This window comes from Ranitomeya variabilis, chromosome 4 (assembly GCF_051348905.1).
Source record: "Ranitomeya variabilis isolate aRanVar5 chromosome 4, aRanVar5.hap1, whole genome shotgun sequence".
Classification (NCBI taxonomy): Eukaryota; Metazoa; Chordata; class Amphibia; order Anura; family Dendrobatidae; genus Ranitomeya; species Ranitomeya variabilis.
In genome coordinates, this window is record NC_135235.1 from 68,691,893 (window position 1) to 68,705,275 (window position 13,383).

Below are 13,383 nucleotides of genomic sequence, written 5' to 3' on the forward strand. Positions count from 1 at the left end.
GGAGCGATCCTGCAGGGAATTCACTTTATGCAACTACAAAAACACGCTGGATCATTAGCGGAAAACACCAGAGTCATCTCAAGTTCAGCAGTCAAACACTATCAGAAAGTAAAAGATTGTTTAGAGGTTTGCGTAGGTTCGAGGAAGATTGGGAAGGAATTGTCCCCTTGGCCATTTATGTGCGGGCTGAGAGCTGGTCAGTGGCTTGTCAAGAAATAATCAGATTCCTATCATTGTAATACACATGGATTTAGTTTGCTCTACTTGGGCTACACCAGCTCCCCTTCTATTCCATAGGACATCCACATAGACCACTTTTTAGAATTCTCAGCCCACGTCTTAGGGTCCTTGCACCTGGCATGGGCAGACCTATACCATGTGCCACTGAGCGGTGCTTCTGTACGGCATCACATTCTCCTCTATAAGCAGGGGTTCTGGATATAGTATCATTACCAGATTTGACTTTGCACTAAACCAGGGTGTGGATTTCCACCAAAACAGGGGTGTAAACATGGGGAAAGGTGGCTTTCTTGGAGTATTGTAGTTTGAAATACTTCCAAATACAGCCATTCTTTTTTTTTATAACTAATTTTTAGTAAGTTTTGTACCTTTCTAACAATCAAACTAAGCACAAAATATACCGTATACAGCCATTCTGACAAGGATTTTCAAAATTAGTACATCAGCCTCATCAGGTCTAAGATCTATGTCATAATGTCTTGAGCTTTTATTGTAAAATCTGGTGAAAAATCTGCTTTAAGGAGAAGCGCCATGCATTATATTCATATACTGTAGATTGCTCTGCCTTTCACCCGCATAGTTGACACGTATATACGTTTCCTCTGCCCAAAATCAAAGTGTCTGTTTTGTTGTATGTGATATTGGCTGCAGCACTGATAACGCCTTGAGAATGTGGCAGCCAATCAGGGAGCTCAGCAGCTATGGGGGACATTACCGTCTAGATGGAACCCCTTTAAGACTGACTTTGTAAGGCCGTATCCATCTACCGGGAGAGCTGCCATGGTGGGGCGCTTACATGACATTTCTGTTACAAATATATTAAGAACTACAGCTTATTGCATTGTAACTGCAGAATTAGGTAGTTGTCTGGGTCATCTGGCCCTTGAAGAAGCCCCGGAGACACAAAGCCCTATATTTGTTGGACAGATGGTATGAATATGAACAATTCCCATTACTGTGACAGATATCATTAAGGAAATGAACAGTTGTGATCAGATTAGTCTATAACACGTTGTTATTGAGCCTGGAAGAAGGTACAATATTATTGGAGTGTCTTTCGTTTTTTATTCTTATTTTATTCCTTCCAAATATTCTTTTCTTTTCTTAATTGCTAAATGGTTTCAGAGATACTGGCATTTTTATTTAGTGTTCATTTTAATGGCTTTTACAAGACGGCGTTGCGCAAAGGATCCTCGGGGGCGTGTCTTTAGATAGTCCTGCAGTGTTACCCTGTGAGCAACGCCCTCTTGATAAAAAAAAAATATAAAAATTTGGCACTAACTAAAAAGGCCCATATCAATAAAAATAATTAAGACTCAGGAGAGCAGCGGGAATAAAATACGAGCAAAAACCTGGCAACTTCTGCACACCTACACTTTCTCACAAGACTGTAGCAAAGTATGGTGTTGTTCCTCCACTTTCATTTCTCATCCCTCAAAACATAGCAAATTGCTACTGGTAATCATACTAGTCTAGAATGTCCAGTAACTGTCCCAATTCCAGCCATCAAGAAACCTCCTTATGTAACAGGTGACCATACAACACACAAGGCTTTTTTGTGTGTGAAGGAGATTTACACATCTTTATAATATGTTTTTTCTATAGGCGTGGGGAGGTTGTAATTCTTTTGATGAAGGGTAGCCTATTCCCTGGAGACTACATTCCCTCTATATGCCCCTAAGCCTTGGTGATACAATGTGGTTATGGTTCTGTATTAATCCTGAGGTTCAGTTTCTTATGGTAATAGATGGAGTCCAGGATTTCCAATGTATGAACATATGATAATGTTAATTGAGCACCTTTGAGGATGTAGACACAAGGGATTGAGATTTTACCATTTAGACCATGTATTTAGATCAGAATACATTCTGCACAGGTGTAAAAAGACAATATGAAACTGTACCCCTGATACGCAGGTACTGAAACTTGTACCAATTGACATAGCTTACTAGAATGTAAACGCATCTAAATACGGGGAATCTGCTGTGTGGGGCGCATGCGCATAAAGGAATCAATGCCTAAATATTATGGCCATTTGTAGACCCCGCGCAAGCGCAAGACGGCAAACAATGGGTGCCTCCAGCGCGCAGGCGCTGATCTCTGTATGACATGATACGGCTTACCAACGCGCAAGCGCATGTAAATATGGGTCTTTGGCCTCAGAATGCGCAAGCGCATAGAGAAAGGGACTATTGCGCAGGCGCCATGATACAACATGACCCCCATGACGTATTTCCGGGCCTCTGTCGGCAGTATGGACGCCACAATAACGAAATGTCTCTCACACCTGCCGCTAAGGTAAATCCAATTTACATAGTTTAAATAGCCGCTATCGCACACATGATATGCACTCACCTTGAGAAAGACACCGTGTGCGTGTCGGAACGCGTGGGTCTCGCGCTCTTCCATACACTGGCTGCACCGCTGCTTTAAAGGACCAGGGGGTGACTGTAGTGGACCGGTCAGGGTAAAGTACTCAGCCGTTGCTGATTGCCTCTTTTTGTCAACTACATGCTTGGTCTATCATGTCATTTGATCTATGTGTGAGCATCCCTCTGGGTAAACTAGGAGGTTAATCTGATTATTGTATCTAGATTACCATGTATCCTGATTACATTCATTATTGAAAGGGTGCTAGTACATGAAGAAGGCTCTCTCTTTATTTCTATTTTTTCAGGCTTTCTTTATCTTACATATACATATATATATATAGAGCGGTTCACTTTCAGATCCAAACAGAGCCTCCATAAAGGGTTCTATTTATTTGTGAAATTTTCTTTGTTAAATGTATGTGCAGCATTTGTATTCCATTACTTGGTGCAAATAATAATCTACGGCCAGATTATACATATTATAGTATGGAAGATTGGAGTTCTCTATTTTTTAGAGTAACCTTTTAGATGTTTTTAACTGTGTGTTGTATTTCTTGTGTGCATAAATAAAATTTGATAAATTTTGAAAGAATTTATTTGTGGAGTTCCAAACATTTTTTGCATGTATCTTTTTTCTTACTTCATAAATAGCATATATATTACATGCTTGTTAGTGAACCCAGAATATATAATAGTATTATTTGTGGATGGTGCCCACTTCTTAAAAAACTTTTTTCAGTATATGTTGCTTTGATTCCTTTTTTAAGGGTCATTTCTCTTAGTGGAGGCACATTGGATAATTATATATAATGGATTTAAAAGCCAGAGAAGCAGCCTGGCAGGATCAAATGAGAGACATTTTTGGGCCAGAGGATGGCGCGGCAGCCGCAAGCAGTGGCACGGGGGATGGGGAATTTCAAAATTTAACTTTAGAATTAACCAATCTGCATAAAAAATTGACCAAAACATGGTGGAATATGACAAGTCTGATTGAATATAAAAAACTAGAACTAGTACCACGGGGCCTCAGGGTTCAAATATTCCCGGCTTGGGAGGTGGATCAGGAGTTTAGGGCCACCTGGGAGGGTGGTCTACAGAGATGCTCATACATCATCATAGACATGTTGATAGACCAGGATAAATTGGTATTGACAAAAATAAAGGAGGATATAAAAAAGAGAGAAATAGAACTCGAGGTTTTTGACAGTAAAACTCAAATAGATCCCTTTAAGGTTCGACTAAAAGAAACAATTGACAAATATGAAAAAGACATTATCAGAGGGAAAAAAATTAAGTTTCAGCGGGATAAACTTGATAAAGAGAAACAGAGGATGTACAGATGGACACACCAAGGCAATGGGAGAACCTTTACCAAACCAACGGATAAAGGGGTGGGACTAAGCAAAAATGGAACAGGACCTAGCCTTAGTAGTGATTTTTTATCAACAGACACGAGCGATCGAGAAAGCAGCATAGAAGGGGGCGAAGAAAACCAAAATACTCGCACAAAAAGAAACCGCAATCTGAGACATTGGTCCCCGAGCTCGAAGCGAATCACGCGCTTCAACAACAGGAAACGGTTCTAAATACCTACCACCCCAGTGCCAATATGGGTAATGATACAAATGAATTTCGTATCATTAACCTTTCAACATATCAGCTATCACCAATGGAAACCAAATTACTTACAAAGGGTTTGTCCTTCTCACCTATGAGTGGGTTGGACAAATTCGAATTGACCAAAGACCTCTATTTATTTTGTCGACAATTGACGTTTAAAATGTTATACCATCAACCATCGCTAATAGATGATTTACCAGACCAAGATAGACAGACCTTTAGGGATTTACTGGATCTACTAATTGAAAATGATGGTGACAAGGGTAGAAGACGGTTTAGTGGCAGATTGCCGTCTCAAGCAACTCCCAAATTCTCCATGTTCCCAGCTATACAGATCTTCTTTGAAATGACATGTAATGATATTAAAAAACTCCATATAGATAAACATGGCCAGAACAACCTTACAAGGGAAGAAAAAAGGGCACTATCGATTTTGAGAAATAATGACTCAATAGAAATCAAAGAATCGGACAAGGGAGGAAATATCGTATTATGGCCCAAAGATATGTACCATCAGGAAGCAAAACGTCAATTGGACAATATTTCACATTATCAAAAATTGCCAACAGACCCAACATCAATCTTTAAAAATCAGCTAGATAAATTGGTTACAAGGGCCTTCACCCTGGGTATTATAAATAAAAGGGAACGAGATTACCTAACAACAGCTTATCCAATTGTTCCGACGTTCTACCTGGTGCCAAAAGTCCACAAATCTATTGTTAGGCCACCAGGTAGACCTATAATCTCGGGGATGGGGGGGCTCTACGAGAAACCATGCTCATATGTCGATTATTTTTTACAGCCGCTGGTGAAATCCCTGGACTCCTATGTGCGAGATTCCTCACACCTTATAGAAATTTGTGAGACCCTGGAAATCCCGAACAACGCAATTCTAGCAACCTTAGATGTGGAAGCCCTATATACGAATATTGGACACGATTTGGGTATGGTAACAACATCTTATTTCCTAAACAAACAATCTACAGGGGACAGGGCCCATGATGCATTTGTTTTGGAACTACTCAAATTTGTATTGGAAAAGAACTATTTCGTGTTCGATAGGAGTTTCTACAAACAAATTTCAGGCACAGCTATGGGGGCAAAATGTGCGCCCTCATATGCCAACCTCTTTATGGGGTGGTGGGAGGAGACCCATGTACAAAAACTGGAGGACTTCTCCACCCATGTGGTCAAATGGCTAAGATACATTGACGACATTGTCATAGTATGGTCAGGGACTTCTGAAAGGTTGCGGACTTTCATTGAGGGGCTTAATAACAATGACTGGAACATCAGGCTAACATCTCATTTTTCTACTATCTCGGTTGAATTTTTAGATCTGAAATTGATGATTGACCATAACCGGATTATGACCACCCTGTTCCGAAAACGGACAGCTACTAATAACCTTCTACATTTTGAAAGTTTTCACCCAAAGCATCTAAAAAGAGGTATTCCAAGAGGACAATTCCTCAGACTCAGAAGAAACTGTACTCGCACAGAGGATTTCTACAAAGAGTCTCGTGACCTGACCAACAGATTTCGTGAACGGGGATACCCTGGGAGAGTTATCTCGGGAGCGTTTGAACTTTCCAGAGAGAAAACGAGGGAAGAAGCCCTACAACCCCGGGTAAGATCAGAATCTAACACTATTAATTTAATCACCAAGTTTAACAATCAGTGGGGTGATATATATCGCATTTTAAACGCAAATTGGAACATCCTGAGGAGTGAACCCAAACTAAGACCCCTGATTGGAGAACGACCCAAAGTGATAGCAAGAAGGGCTAAAAATCTAAAAGATCATTTGTCGAACAGCCACTATAGACGCCCCACTACAAAATTAAGGACAGGTCACGCAAATAAAGGATCTTATCCCTGTGGGGGTTGCTCCATTTGCCCAAAAATGATTGCTGATAGGGGCATTATGGTAAAACATTTGTCAACACAGATACAATCTAAAGCGTACTTTAATTGCCGTTCACGCAATGTGGTTTACGCGTTGATCTGTGGGTGTGACAAAATCTACGTCGGACAAACAACGCAGGAGATAAGACGTAGAACCCAACAACATTTGTCTAATATAGCTACAGCCAAATCGGATAAATCAAAAGGGAAGCAGATCACATCAGTGGCATCACACTTTTTAGAGGCCCATGCAGGCCTGGGAGCCTCCCTCAGGGTCATGGGCCTGGAGGGAGTAAGTACCAACATAAGGGGGGGTAGTGTTGTAGAGGAACTTATGCGCCGAGAAGCAAGATGGATATATGAGTTGGGTAGCCTTGCCCCAGATGGTCTTAACGAGGAGCTGTTATACTCAGGCTTCTATAAAAAGAAATAACCTGAGTGTCACCTCCTAGTTAATCATGATAAATAAACCTTATTCGTCGATCAATTTCTTTTCGCCCCCTTTTTCTCTTGGACGCACACCATTTGAGTACATGTTTTACATCACCTTGTGTGCGTGTGTGTTTTCTCCACCAATTTTTTCATGTGTTTCACCATTCTAGGGGTGACTAAGGAAGCGATGTCTATGAAATGTGAAGACAAGATCTTTGGAAGGTCGGGAGTCACCAATACAAGCCTTCTACATACTTTACAGCGGACGTTAAAAATAGGTTTCCCTTTTTTTTTTTTTTTTTTTTTTCTCTCTTATATCATATGTTTACAATTTGGGGGATAGCTACAGCCATCAAGAAACCTCCTTATGTAACAGGTGACCATACAACACACAAGGCTTTTTTGTGTGTGAAGGAGATTTACACATCTTTATAATATGTTTTTTCTATAGGCGTGGGGAGGTTGTAATTCTTTTGATGAAGGGTAGCCTATTCCCTGGAGACTACATTCCCTCTATATGCCCCTAAGCCTTGGTGATACAATGTGGTTATGGTTCTGTATTAATCCTGAGGTTCAGTTTCTTATGGTAATAGATGGAGTCCAGGATTTCCAATGTATGAACATATGATAATGTTAATTGAGCACCTTTGAGGATGTAGACACAAGGGATTGAGATTTTACCATTTAGACCATGTATTTAGATCAGAATACATTCTGCACAGGTGTAAAAAGACAATATGAAACTGTACCCCTGATACGCAGGTACTGAAACTTGTACCAATTGACATAGCTTACTAGAATGTAAACGCATCTAAATACGGGGAATCTGCTGTGTGGGGCGCATGCGCATAAAGGAATCAATGCCTAAATATTATGGCCATTTGTAGACCCCGCGCAAGCGCAAGACGGCAAACAATGGGTGCCTCCAGCGCGCAGGCGCTGATCTCTGTATGACATGATACGGCTTACCAACGCGCAAGCGCATGTAAATATGGGTCTTTGGCCTCAGAATGCGCAAGCGCATAGAGAAAGGGACTATTGCGCAGGCGCCATGATACAACATGACCCCCATGACGTATTTCCGGGCCTCTGTCGGCAGTATGGACGCCACAATAACGAAATGTCTCTCACACCTGCCGCTAAGGTAAATCCAATTTACATAGTTTAAATAGCCGCTATCGCACACATGATATGCACTCACCTTGAGAAAGACACCGTGTGCGTGTCGGAACGCGTGGGTCTCGCGCTCTTCCATACACTGGCTGCACCGCTGCTTTAAAGGACCAGGGGGTGACTGTAGTGGACCGGTCAGGGTAAAGTACTCAGCCGTTGCTGATTGCCTCTTTTTGTCAACTACATGCTTGGTCTATCATGTCATTTGATCTATGTGTGAGCATCCCTCTGGGTAAACTAGGAGGTTAATCTGATTATTGTATCTAGATTACCATGTATCCTGATCAGGGCAGTTTCTAGCCCAAAAATGACACAGGGCGAGAGTAGGAAATTTCTCCCCCCCCCCCCCCCCCCCGGCACCGAAAATAATAAACATTATTTTTGTGGGCTTGAGTAATAAATAGAGAGCAGGCTTGTATCTTCCCTTTTTTTAATAAATTATAATTTGCCTTTAACTTATATAGAACTTGGGGAAAAGGGACAAGTATGCTAATTATTAACGGTGAGAACAAAGTTGTAGGTAAATAATATCTATTAATTATTTTGGAAACAGATCCTAAAAATTGTAGGTTGCAGATTTATGAGAAACTGACTCTTCTAGATTTAGCCGCTGCAAAAGCATTAATAGCTTCCGAATAATTCAGCTTTTCTGCCAGTTCATTTTCTAATTCCAGGTCACATTTACTAATCTCTTCTAAAAGGAGATTGGCGAGACTTTCCCCAGATGTATCAGTAGCAGGACGATAGCCAATAAAATGTTCCTTTATTGCTACGTGATCATCATCTATATCAACAAATCTTAAGGTGTATGACAACTGTTCAGTGTGACCTGCATCTTGTGTGCAGTCCAACATTATTGAAAAATACTTAGATCTTTTGGCTTTTTCTAGAATACATTTCTTCACCTGAGAGGCCATCAAGCAGATAATTTCATTTTGAATTAAATTTCCACAGTAATGTGTATGGATTTCCTGGGAAGTAATTCGTTTTAAATGATCTCTCATTACTGGTTCAAATTTTCCAAGAAGCTCTATAAGCCCAAGGAAATGTCCATTATTTGGTGTAAACAATGTATTTGACGATCCTCGAAAAGCTAAATTATTGGTTGCCAGGTATACAGTTACTGCCATAACTCTTTCCAACACTTCTCGCCTGGGTGAGGATGCCACCAGACTGCCAAAGATGAGGTAAGTCAGCTGGGCCCCCTCCCGGGTTTCATGCTGTGGGGCATGCCAAATCAGCATGCCCCAAGGGTGGTTGGGGGGGGGGCAGGTGTGGGGGTCCCCATCCAAAAAAAAAGGCTAGCCCAACCCATCCCATCCCTCAGACCCCCTCACCTGTTCAGTGTGTCAGTGCCCTCTGCCCTCTGAGTCTGAGCGCGCTCAGACTGCTAAATGGGGCTGCTGGGAAGGGAAGGACTAATCCATAGGCAGGGGGTGGGCATTTTTGCTATACTGCTACCACTGTCAGACTAGACTGCAGCCTGTCCTGTCCAGCATTGAAATTGGCAACAGCCAGGCAGCCTAGTCTGACAGTGATAGTGTGTGTGCTTAGCTCTTTGATCACTGTCTCAGGGAGCGCCCGTGCTCAGCCGAGAGCGCGGCGCCCCTGCTATCAGTGTGGGAGTGGCCGAGCTGCCTCATCCTGGCTGTTCATTCTCGCTGTTCATCCAGCGCGGAGCGGAGGTGAGTCATACCTCCCAACTTTTGAAGATGGGAAAGAGGGACAAAGTTTGCGGCGCGCTTTGCGCGCCGCGGCAAATTTTAGGCCACGCCTCTGACCACACCCATTCATAATTAGTCACACCCATATCCACATCCCAACCACACCCATTTAGCACTGCCGATCACACTGTTTCATATACAATAATTATAAACAAAAAAATATGGCCACACAGTGCCCCATACTGTATAATGGCCACACATGATGCTCCATACTGTATAATGAACACACATGACGCTCCATACTGTATAATGGCCACACATGATGCTCCATACTGTATAATGAACACACATGATGCTCCATACTGTATGACCGCACATGATGCTCCATACTGTATAATGACCGCACATGATGCTCCATACTGTATAATGACCCCACATGATGCTCCATACTGTATAATGGCCGCACATGATGCTCCATACTGTATAATGAACACACATGATGCTCCATACTGTATGACCGCAAATGATGCTCCATACTGTATAATGACCGCACATGATGCTCCAGACTGTATAATGACCGCACATGATGCTCCATACTGTATAATGACCCCACATGATGCTCCATACTGTATAATGACCGCACATGATGCTCCATACTGTATAATGACCGCACATGATGCTCCATACTGTATGACCGCAAATGATGCTCCATACTGTATAATGACCGCACATGATGCTCCAGACTGTATAATGACCGCACATGATGCTCCAGACTGTATAATGACCGCACATGATGCTCCAGACTGTATAATGACCGCACATGATGCTCCAGACTGTATAATGACCGCACATGATGCTCCAGACTGTATAATGACCGCACATGATGCTCCAGACTGTATAATGACCGCACATGATGCTCCATACTGTATAATGGCCACACATGATGCTCCATACTGTATAATGACCGCACATGATGCTCCATACTGTATAATGACCGCACATGATGCTCCATACTGTACAATGACCGCACATGATGCTCCATATTGTATAATGACCGCACATGATGCTCCATACTGTATAATGACCGCACATGATGCTCCATACTGTATAATGGCCACACATAATGCTCCATACTGTATAATGACCGCACATGATGCTCCATACTGTATAATGACCGCACATGATGCTCCATATTGTATAATGACCACACATGATGCTCCATACTGTATAATGACATACAGGCACGCAGCTCACACACAGGCACGCAGCTCACACGCACGCAGCTCACAAACACATGCAGCTTTGACACAAATGCATCACACACGCAGCCATCACACACACACGCAGCCATCACACACACACACACACGCAGCCATCACACACACACACACGCAGCCATCACACACACACACGCAGCCATCACACACACACACACACGCAGCCATCACACACACATGCAGCCATCACACACACACGCAGACATCACACACGCAGCCATCACACACACACACACACGCAGCCATCACACACACACGCAGCCATCACACACACGCAGCCATCACACACACACAGCCATCACACACACACAGCCATCACACACACACAGCCATCACACACACACAGCCATCACACACACACAGCCATCACACACACGCAGCCATCACACACACACAGCCATCACACACACACGCAGCCATCACACACACGCAGCCATCACACACACGCAGCCATCACACACACGCAGCCATCACACACACGCAGCCATCACACACACACACGCAGCCATCACACACACACGCAGCCATCACACACACAGCCATCACACACACACACGCAGCCATCACACACACACACACACGCGCAGCCATCACACATGCAGCCATCACACACACACGCAGCCATCACACACACACACGCAGCCATCACACACACACACGCAGCCATCACACACACACGCAGCCATCACACACACACACGCAGCCATCACACACACACACACGCAGCCATCACACACACACACACGCAGCCATCACACACACACAGCCATCACACACACACACGCAGCCATCACACACACGCAGCCATCACACACACACACACGCAGCCATCACACACACACAGCCATCACACACACACACCCAGCCATCACACACACACACACGCAGCCATCACACACATCACACACACACAATCTCCTCTGTGATGCAGGGGCGGCTGATGTCCATGTGCAGCTCTCTGCTGAAGTCTTCAGTCTCCTGCTCACAGCTCTGCACTATCCCGGCACCTCCCCCGTCTCTCCTTCTCTGCCGGGATAGCAGCTAAGAGCAGAAGCCGGAGCTCCGTGCACACACAGCCAGAGGTAGTGAATCGCTGACCTTTCTTCTTGATTGCTGCAGGCTCTCTCCTTCAGCGTGGCAGCGCCGCACAGGGGGCGGGAGGGGGGGGGGGTGTTGCGCGGGCGGTCAGGAGGCAGCTTTTATATAAAAAAAAAAAAAAACAGGCTCTCTCTACGTCCCGGAAGTGGGCGGGGCTTCACCGGCGGCCGCAAATTCGGGATTTTAAATGCCCGAAGCGGGACAGCGGGACCCCGGTGCCAAAGCGGGACTGTCCCGCTGAAATCGGGACGGTTGGGAGGTATGGGTGAGTGGCGGCGCCGAGGTGGCCGCAACCATTATGTGCGGTGCGGGGGGGGGGGCGCGGCGACGCGAGGCGATGATCTGACCGCTCAGCTGTCAGATTTGCAGCTGAGTTCGGGCAGGGCGCGCCCGCGCTCAGCACTGAGCGCGGCATCCGCGCCCCTGACAGCCCTTAAACAGCAGCAGCAGCGGGCAGGGGACCACCGGGGCCCGAGGCCTCTCCTGCGCCCCCCGGCCCCACGGCGCCCCGTGTGGCCGCCCTGCCCGCCCTGTTGAAGAAACGGCCCTGATCCTGATTACATTCATTATTGAAAGGGTGCTAGTACATGAAGAAGGCTCTCTCTTTATTTCTATTTTTTCAGGCTTTCTTTATCTTACATATACATATATATATATAGAGCGGTTCACTTTCAGATCCAAACAGAGCCTCCATAAAGGGTTCTATTTATTTGTGAAATTTTCTTTGTTAAATGTATGTGCAGCATTTGTATTCCATTACTTGGTGCAAATAATAATCTACGGCCAGATTATACATATTATAGTATGGAAGATTGGAGTTCTCTATTTTTTAGAGTAACCTTTTAGATGTTTTTAACTGTGTGTTGTATTTCTTGTGTGCATAAATAAAATTTGATAAATTTTGAAAGAATTTATTTGTGGAGTTCCAAACATTTTTTGCATGTATCTTTTTTCTTACTTCATAAATGTCCCAATTCTTATATTCTTGATCTATCTATCCAACCTATTTTGAGTAAATGGCTCCTCTTCATCAGCATTCTGCCAGCACTATAGGAGCTGGAATTTCCTTACTTCTACTTCCCATGATGCAATATGCCTTCCATTGTCCAATAGCTTGCATGTCCTGAACTGAGAGCACGCCTCTATTATTCCTGCCTGCTGTTTAATAGGTAGGTGAGGAATTAGAAAGCTGTACATATGGCAGAGGTCTCTATGAGGGGTTAGGCCTTATTGAGGTGGGCGAGTAAAATTTTAGCTTTTGGCCAGTATGACCTAGAAACACTAATTATGGACTATAAAACTAGGATAGTTCAGGCATATATAACAACACAAGGCCACGATCTATCAAACTGTCCCTGTCTGACATTTTATGTGTTTAGTGTGAGAATAGATGACAGGCAGGCATCGCTCTGCAGCCGCTGTGCCGGGATGAATTGGAGCTGTCCTCCATCACATTATGAGAGGTTCTCTCGGAGAGGTGGCAGGAAGGCGGCATTAACATAATATTCTCTGCGGCCTCCGCTCAGCTCGAATGTAATTATGTTAAGAGGGAGCGAATGGCTCAGGAACGTCCCTGAAGAAAAGAAGAATGTCTGC